This window comes from Passer domesticus, chromosome 17, assembly GCF_036417665.1.
Source record: "Passer domesticus isolate bPasDom1 chromosome 17, bPasDom1.hap1, whole genome shotgun sequence".
Taxonomy (NCBI): Eukaryota; Metazoa; Chordata; class Aves; order Passeriformes; family Passeridae; genus Passer; species Passer domesticus.
Window position 1 is genome coordinate 4,058,098 of NC_087490.1, and position 9,804 is coordinate 4,067,901.

The window sequence follows — 9,804 nt, forward strand, 5'->3', positions numbered from 1 at the left end:
TGCAGAGCCAGCCCCAGGGACTGACTGTACCAGGGAAAACAGCTCCAGGGAGGCATGGCAAACAGCAGATGGATGTGGCCTTTCCTGGGAGCACCGAGACCATCCCACACGGCACAGAGCCCAGGCATGGCTGAGAGCACCCTGCAGCACAGAGCCCAGGGCTTGGATTTGTGGGGTTCCCAGACAAAAGGAATTGAGAATCTCACTCCATGTTCTTAGAAGGCTAATTTATTATTTTATGATCTATATTATATTAAAGAATACTAAACTAAACTATATTAAAGAATACAGAAAGGATACAGACAAAAGGCTAAAAGATACTAATGACAAACTTGTGACTCTCTCTTCAAATTCTTGGCTGTCATTGGCCAAGAAGTAAAAATAAGTCACATGTTGGATAAACAATCTCCAAACCAAAGCAAAACACAGGAGAAGCAAATTAGATAATATTGTTTTCCTTTTTCTCTTAGTCTTCTCAGCTTCCCAGAAGAGAAATCCTGGGCAAGGGATTTTTCCAGAAAATATGACAGTGACACCCAGGCATGGCTGAGAGCACCCTGCAGCACAGAGCCAGGGATGGCTGAGAGCTCCCTGCAGCAGCACTTTCTGCCTCTCCCTTCACCCACAGCTCCAGCTCACTAATTCTGTGAGGTTTTGCCCCAGATCTGGGGGACCAGCAGTTGCTCCTTTGAGGTGCCTTGAGCGCCTGCTCTCTGTGTTGATGGAGAGCTGAGAAAAGTCCTCTCCTCAGCCCCTCCAGCTGCAGCAGCCCTGCTGATGCCCAGACGGGTGATAAATGGAGTTACAGCTCCAGCAGAGTGTTTGCTGTCCTCCCGGGATGGAGGTGTTAGTGTACGGGCAGAGCTGGCTGAGTGGAGCGCTGGAAAACGATGCAGGAAGCTCATTAGCACATCCTTAATGGCCCTGAAATTGCTGTGAGGGGCCCTGGCAGCTCCGGGGGGAGCCAGTGTCGGGGCACCTCCACGCCGGGCATTCCCAAGGGGAACAGGCTGGCTCAGCTCAGCACATCCGCTCCAAATCCAATGACTCTGGCATCAAGCACCCAGATTTTACTGCTGCATGCTGCTGCTGCCCTCTGTGAGGAGAGGCACCCTGTGCCTCAGTTTCCCTGCCTGTATGAGCTGTGTGAAAAACGCCAATCATTTGGTTTTAAAGCTTTAGAAGTTTAATAGTAATAAAATGGTTATAAAAATAGTAATATACTTAGAGTAATAAAATTTGGACAATTAGGATTTAGGACAATACGGGACAATAAAAATAAAGTTACGCACAGTTTGGGTACTTCTTTCTGGGCAAAATAAGCCCAGAAAAAGGACCCTCGTTAACAGAGGATTAACCCTTAAAAGCAATAGCCTGTTGCATATTCATACACCTCATACATGATGCATAAATTCTATTCAAACAAAGGATTCTGTCTGGTCAGTGTCAACTTCTTCCTCTGAATCCTGACAGCGTCTTCAGGGCTGAGCGAGGCAGGAAGAAGTTCATTTCTTCAGATAAGAGAGCAATAAATTCTTTTTCTCTTGAAGACTTAGGTGTCCTGTGGCTGCTGTCTTGGTGTGAGTCCTCTCTTAAAAAAACCTGTCTTACATAGCATAGTTTCTATTTTAACATTATGTTATAACCTACAATTATACTTAACACACTACTTAAGAGAACTAATACAGCATAACTTTCTAACATAACACATATAATATTCATTTTAATATTTGTGAAAAGGCAATCATAAACTACACATTTTTTCACAAGCTGTGACACCTTCCAGCCACCTCAGTGAGTATCTCCTGCTTCTATTTCTTGTTCTGCCCTCATCATGGAGCTTCTGTGATATATGTGGGGAGGATTTTCAGGCAGTTCAGAAGTGCTGCCTGAATTTCCAAGGTCACCCAAGCACATCAACACAGAATCCCAGAACAGTTTGGGTAAGGAGGGACCTAAAAGCTCCTCTCCTTGCAGGGACACCTTCCACCAGAGCAGGTTGCTCCCACCAGGCCGTGGTGGTGACAGCCCCTGGGTGTCCCGGTGCTCTCTCCAGGGGGAGGTGGCTGAGCACACTGCTCCAGGCAGGTCTGGTCCAGCACACACTGAACCAGCTCAAGGCACAGGTTGGATCAAAGGAGCAATTCTGGTTTCCAGAGCTGGGGCAAAGCCTTCTCTCTGAGTTAACGAGCTGGTCAAATGCCATTCCTGGGCAAGAAGGGGGCATGGGGCAGGAGCAGGTCCCGTGTCCCACCTTTAGGTGCTCCACTTCTCATGGCACCTGCACTGAAGGGATTCAGTCACTCCTGAGAAATGCCAAGCCAAGAAGCTTTTAAGAACGCCTAAACTTCCTTTTTAAGAGGCAGGGCACATGTGCAACTAATCCAATCTTAAAACTAATGATTTAATTTACCTTTGGAGAAGCAAACCAGCATAAATTAATATGTCCCGGTAGTATAACATAAGCATGTTTTATCTAGAGATTATGTTGATTAAATCATCAAGTGCCATAATCTTCCCTTTGTACCTCAATAAGTTGGAGGGAAAAAAATCCCTAAAAATGTAGATACAGCCTTCTAAGCCACAGGAGGGAAGTGCATGTTCAACTCCAAGCAGTCTCTGGCTCAGCAGAGCATGCACAGGAAACTCCCCACCCTGGAAGGAGCTGCTCCAGCTGGTGTGGTACCAAGAGGTGAAATTAAAAAATAAAAATAATAATAATAAAAATTAAAAAATAAAAGCTCCATGTTCCTCATGGAAGAGGTGCCATGAGATGGAGGAGCTCCGAGGCAGCACAGGAGTTACACTTCTGAGGTTTCACTCTGCAAATGGACCTGAGGAGGTCAGGTCTGGCTCCTCCAAGCTGTGTATCTGCTTTCAGGATACAAGACACCAGGGCCATTAAGTCATGCGAGCTGGAAATTCCAGTGCCTCAGCAGAGGGGGGAAAGCACAGAATCCCCTTTAAACCATCTCCCTGCCGCCTCCCTAATCTCATTTCTGCTTGTTCCCACTCACCTTGGCTGAAGGACTAAACCACCCACCCTGATGAATCAACAAGAGCTCCCTGGACTTCTCCCACCTGCCGCGGGTGGCTTTGCAGACAAAGCCGGTTCCTGCGGACTCAGCTGCAAACTGTCTCCAGGTAATCATGGCCAGGCACTTGAGGTTTGATGGCTTTGTGTGCTGGCTGTTTGGATTGCTGGAGAGCCCTTGGGCCCGGCACTTCAGATGCACAACACCTTTTATTCAGAGCCAATTCAGAACCTCAGGCGGGTTTCAAAGCTTCCCTGGAGAAGGAGCTTGTTAAGAGGAGGTGTCCAAGGCCAAAACAGCATCTCCAACAGCAGAAAGTCCCTCCCATGAAACAGCAAACTCTAAACACTGCTTGTAGCCTGACACCAGCCGTAGGTCTCCGGCAAGAAACCTGGATTTACAAGGTCAAACCTCAACGTGAGCAACGCAGACTCACCCTCCTAGCCTCCCCCCAGTGCTGATGAAATAAGCGGATTTTGCAAAGAAATGGTAATTAACAGGCGTTGTTTTATTTGGTTATTGGCAAGTTGGGGCAAACAGCGAGAAGCTGCCAGCAGTGCAGGCACCACAGCTCCGTGCCTGTTTCCTCACAAGCAGGGTAATTTCTACACTTTTGTAAGAGCTCGAGAGCCTTCAGAAGAGAAAGGGCATTATTTCAAAAAGCATTTTCAGGCCAACATGAAGTTGTCAAGAGGAACACTCTGCTCAGTGTCTCAGGCAGAAAACACAGCTCCATCCAAACACTCTGTCCCTGGTAGGAAAAATACACATTGTAAAGGATCCATTTTCAGGCTCTGAAAGGAGGCACTTTCTGAACACAGGTTTTTCCTCAGAGAGAAGACACTGTGTGCTGACTTGCAGCATTACAGATGTGGAAGCTTCAAGAAGTTTCCTGACTTTTTTTCTTTTTTTTAGAATTACTCATTTCTGTGGTCCTGCAAACCTTCCTGATGATTCAGAGAGCAGAGGGGGGTTGTGTTTCTTTCCATAAGCACCATTAAACTAAAACCCAGACCCAAGCCCTTTTCTCCCCTAGAAGCAAACCTTCCAAGTCTTACTGACTTCCCTAAAATGATCCAGGCAGAGGAGTGTAATTTAGGAACAATTCTTCACATCCTTCTGATGCTGTTTTACAGTAGAAGTAACCTATCTGACCCTCTCCCTCTGAGAGTGTCTCTGCCTGTCCAGCTCTGAATAGCATTTCCCTTCTAGGCTTCATAACCTCTTCAGTTCAATTATAGGGGCCCCCAAAAGCCTGGGGACTCCATTACTCCTAAATGAAACATCTTCAAAGACATTAATGCCACTTGTCTTCTGCAGGACCCTCATTCCAGGCAAGCCTGACATTTTGACAGATCCTCACACTCTTTTTCACCGAGGATATGCACCATTACACAAGGTTAATTTTTTTAGGATTGATAGAAAATCTCTTCCTCTAGGTAAACATAAGACAAACATCTACACACTGTGTGGAATTACATGTCAAGCCACTCGGTAAAACCAGCTTATCTGCCAGGAACAAGCCTGACAAATCCTTGGTAGAGATGTCTTTCTTTCCCCACTTTAAATTGCACACAGAGGCCTCAGAGTTCAGAGGGAGGGAGAGGGTTCCCATCATTGATCATCCCCATCCTGCCTGTGCTCCCGCCTCCCTGCTGAGCCAGCTGCCTTCGGAAAGGAGGATTTGGAAAAGATATCCAGAGGAAAGCCTTACAAAAAACAAAACAAAGCAAAACAAACATGACAGGGAGGTTGCTGACCTCCCCCGTCCTTCCTCCCTGCTGGGAGAGCGATGCTGTCTGCAAAAGGCACCTGTGGCAGAGGGTGCTCAGCTCCCCAGTGACAGTGGCCAGCAGAGCTTTGTCACTGCTCCTGCTCATTCCCCAGGAGGAAATTCAACTGAGGATGTTGCTCCTTACAGACCTGACCTACAAGCATTTGCTTTCTGGTTTGGAATACATTCCCCTCTCCCCCCAAGCTGAGGGGAGAAATCTCCCACAGTAAATCAAAGCCCACAGATGTCAGACAGTTTCTCTTCCTCTCCTTTTGCAATCCTTTAGTGCTTGATGCCCTGGGGGAGCCAAAGGTAGCAGGGAGAAAGCCCATGATCCCTTCAGGGTGGATTTTATTGCCTTTAGCTAATGAGTTCCACCTTGGAGAGGGAGAGTCTCCTTTCCAAGGGCCACAGGTCCTCTCTGAGCTTCACCTAGAATCTGCATGGACATTGCCATCCCACACTCAACATCCTGGACAAACAAATGATTAATTATCCCCAGGGAGCTGCCATCTGCCAGCCGCTCGAGGATGCATGTGATTAACAGAACATCCCCCTGATCTCCACCAACTGCCAAGGCAAACGTGCTCTCTTCCAATGGTTTGTGCAACCAGCTTGTCACACACAACTACCAAACGTGGCTGCTGATTAGAAATCAGCCTGTTCCCGAGGGAGCCTTGGCCTGGCCTGCTGGATGGAGAAGGGGCAAGAGCGTGACACTCAAGAGATGATGTACTCGGAAGTGTGGGTGAAGTTCTGACATAGCCAAAACCCTACTCAAAGCCTTAAGGAAGGTTAAGTTGCCCTCAAGCCCAGAGTAAAAGCTAAGTTGAGGAAGGAGAATGTAATTTCCAGCTGAGTTCCAGAGCCAGCTCTCAGCCCTTGGCTGATCACTGCTCTCCTGTGCCTCAGCCTCCCCGAATGAGTCATCATGTTTGTTCCCATTTACTTCTCTCTGTAGAAACCTTTGAGATTTGTATTTCAAAACCACTATGGGGGTAAAATCAGCGGCGAGACAGGCAGCAGAGCCCCAGCAGGAAAGGAGGATGCTCGGCTGGCTCCTCCCGCCTGCCCTGCTCGGCAGCGCCGATTGCCACAGCAACAGGACGGAGGAGAAAAGTGTTTCTCCAGAACGGATTCGGTTGCTTTTAAGTGGATGAACATGGGAGAGTTTGTTTATAAACGTCAGGAGCAGGTCGGTGTGAAATTGGAAGCGCAGAAGGAGTTTGGCTCGGGGATGGAGGATGGAACACCTGAGGGGACGGGACACCTGAGGGGACAGGACACCTGAGGGGACGGGACACCTGAGGGGAAGGGACACCTGAGGGGACGGGACGCCTGAGGGGAAGGGACACCTGAGGGGACGGGACGCCTGAGGGGACGGGACGCCTGAGGCAGGTGTGGATCGGAGCCCCGCGGGGTCTCAGCGCTCAGGGAACCCTGTCACTAATGCACACAGAGCTGTGCCTGCTCACCCCCTCTGTCCCCAAACCCCACCACAGGGCTGAGCTACTGTGATGTGCCTTCCCAAAATGAGACCCCAGGCCTGGAGTCCCAGCCCAGTCAGGCGAGCCGTGTAAGCGGACAGGAGCAGGGGCAGGGAGGTCAGCAGGAGCCTGTGCTGCGCCCAAAGCCATCGGAGAGGTCATTAAAGCCGGTAATGGCGTGCTGTGCCGAGTTTCGTTTGTGACAGAGCCCCAGGGACTCGAGCTCTGGCTGGAGCACTGAGGGACACCTCAGCCCGGCTGTGCCGGGGGAGAGCAGGCAGCACATCAAGAACACAGAAGGTGAAAATCCCGATTTTCGATGAACAGGGAGGCTCTCCATGTGCTCTGATGACGATGATGATGATGATGATAGCTGGGTTAAGCTTCCAGGAGCAAAGCTCACCCTCACGGCCTGCCTTCCAGCAGGACCTCGGGACATGTCTGCTCCCAAAGGAGACCGTGGGGGAAGCAGGGTGAGAGCCAAAGCAGCCCTTTGAACAGTCCATTTTTGAGATTGTCCCTTTGCAGCACACTCAGCCCGCTGAGGGAACAAGTGACAGGCAGGGTGGAGGGCTGGGACACGTCCAGGTCAGTGACAAGCCACGTACCCAGAGCCTGCCTGGCCCTGCAGCACATTCCCCTTCACCTGAGACACCACATCCATCCAACCAGTACTTGGCAATAAAAGGCTGCAGAAGCAGTGAAAAGGTTCACCAGGACACATTAATTAAATGTAGCAATGCCTCAGAATTTACGTGGATCTGCAGCAGCACCATCGAGCAGGGTGTGCAACACGGCACGGTTGGGTGGCTGAAGGAGAGGCCTCGTGCCTCTGCTCGGCTGGCTGGCTGGCTGCAGCCATTAATTACATCCCCATTAGGCAGGCAGGAAATGCTCCCACCAGCAGCACCTTCCTGCTCTGTCATTCAGGCCAGCAACATGACAGATAGAGCAGAGCTGAGGCATAATCGAGATGGAGCACCTGCCAGGCAGGATGGATGGGGAGGAACCCCTCTGCTTGGAAGCTGTGTAGGTTATTGATACCTTGGCTTGGGTGACAAGATAAAGAGGCACTGCAGGCCTCAGGAAGGCCACAACCCGTGTTTGAGGCTGTTCACATCCATTTCAAGGCACGTGGATGAGATCCCCCCAGGGAATCAGCACTGGGGAGCACAGGCTGGCACGAGCCAGCCCAGCACATCCAACTGCATCCCTATGGGATTTCAGAGCAAACAAAACCTTCAGACTCCTCTGAGAAAGCCAGATCAGCACTGAGAGGTGCCCAGCCCTGCTCACTGCTCCAGAAACTTCTCACTGCACTGCTGAGACCCTGGCACAGACTGCCAGGGAAGCTGTGGCTGCTTTCCTGGCAGTGTCCAAGGCCAGGTGGGACACTGGGGCTTGGAGCATGCTGGGATAGTGGAAGGTGCCCTGCCCATGGCAGGAGGTGGAAGATGATCTTTAAAATCTCTTCCAACCCAAAACCATTTTGTGATTCTATGATTCCCTCCAAGAACAGTCCAGGATCTGCTTTCCACACCCCACCTGCCTTGCCCAGCCACACCACAGAGGCAGCCCAGGTATGAGAGCACAAAACCTGCAGCTTTGCAGCCCAAAAATATCTGCTAAATACTCCACAGCACCTGAACATGGCAAGCAAGCACCTGTGTCTACTCAGATGGATGAAATCCTCCAGGAGCAAAGCCCTGCTGTGACAGAGCCACTCACTGGATTGCCACCAATTGTCCCTTCCTTGGAACAGACAAGGGTTTATCATCTTCAGGGGACAGACACTGCATTTCTGTATTTCACCCAGATTTTCAAAGCTCTTCCCCAAATTGTTATTTCAGTGGAAGAGGAAAAAAATCCATAGTTTTGAATTCTCTCAGGGAAGAGCAAGACCAAGAGGCTGAGGCAGGGCTGCTAACAACCCTGCCATGTTTTATTTCCCTTTCCTAGACTGCAAAACTCCAGGCTTGGTCCAAAATGAGACCTAATCAATATTCTAATGCTGAGATCCCATTACAGACTGAGCATCCCTGGGTCCCAGGTTCCGCGTCAAACTCTGCTTCATGTCTTGAACCAATTGTTTTAGCAATTCCCAATCTCAATGGATGAGATTTTTACCACCCCAGAAATCCTTCCCAGCAGAATCTTTGCCTCCTGCTTTTCTACTCATTTTGTGCAACTGCTTTACATGATTTAGCATCATCAGTATTCAGAGCCTTCCCCATTACGTGATGCCTCATGATGTGTGAGGTTTGGAATGTTTCTTCTCTAATCACATCAGAAAAAAGATATTCCTGTGGCCATTAGGCAGTGTTGGTAAATTTTAGATCAGGGGCAAAAGGCTATTTCTTCTCCAAAATGAGTAATTTTTCAGTGTTAACAGGAACTTGACATGATCAGCAGCTGCCTTCAACTGTGTGACAGAAATCAATCTTTTATCCAACACTCTGAAAAAGTAAATAAGGTTAAAGCCCAAAAACAAACAAAAAAACCCCCCTTGACTTACCTGATCATTTAATGATGGAAGCAGACATCCATGTGTCCTGAGCCTGTCCTCCATACCTATGCCAGCCAGTGCCACCAGTCTGTTCACTTAAAAACCCTTCAGTCACCACTTCCAAACAGGACTGAAACCACCAAGCAGAAACCTTGACTGAAGATGCCAATTTTTCCCCTGGATTTGCATTTGTATTTATTTTTTATTAAAGCTTGTTAGCTGTCATGACCTGGGCTGGCCATTAAACCTGCAGAGGTCTGCAGGCAGTGACCACCCTCCAAAGAATCCTAAATTCAATAAAAATAAGGAGCCTTAATAAAGTGAAATGAAAAATGTACATCTCATCATTATTCTGCCTTTTTTCCCCCCCTCTCAGGATTCAGGGCAGAACATGGGGATGCAAATTAGAACTAAATGAAAAATGACAAAGCTACCTGAGGCATCCAGAGAACTGATAGCTTTCAAATGTGAGATTGATGGAATAAATCAGCAGCTGCTTCCCGTGGGTTACAGCTCTCAGTTCCAAAGCCCTACAAATGCCTGGCTTTGCTCAGAGCATTGCTATTTTAGAACCAAAGGCTTAAGTAACTCTTCCTGTGCTGCTGTTCAGCATTCTAATTATGTGAGGGGAGTTGAGACACCCATCCTGTTGAGATATACACCATGGAGAATATTTAGCATTTCTGTTGTCACCTAAATGTTGTTTTAATGTTGGTCCCAAAGCTTATTTAAGCCACTTTCCCCCTTCCGCTTATTTATTAGCATCACATGGGAGGGAAAAATATAAAAACCCAAATATTTTGGGGAGGTTTTGGTTTTCATAAACCCAAGCTGTTCTTCATGCCTATTTAAAAATCAAAATCAATATATTACAGAAAGGCATTCTTGTTTAAAAAGGAGGAATCTAAATAAACAGAATTACCCCACTGTAAAGTGATAGGCACTTAAGTATTATAAGATAGTTTGGCATCCCCAAAGTTTGAGCTGATGTTAAATATTAAA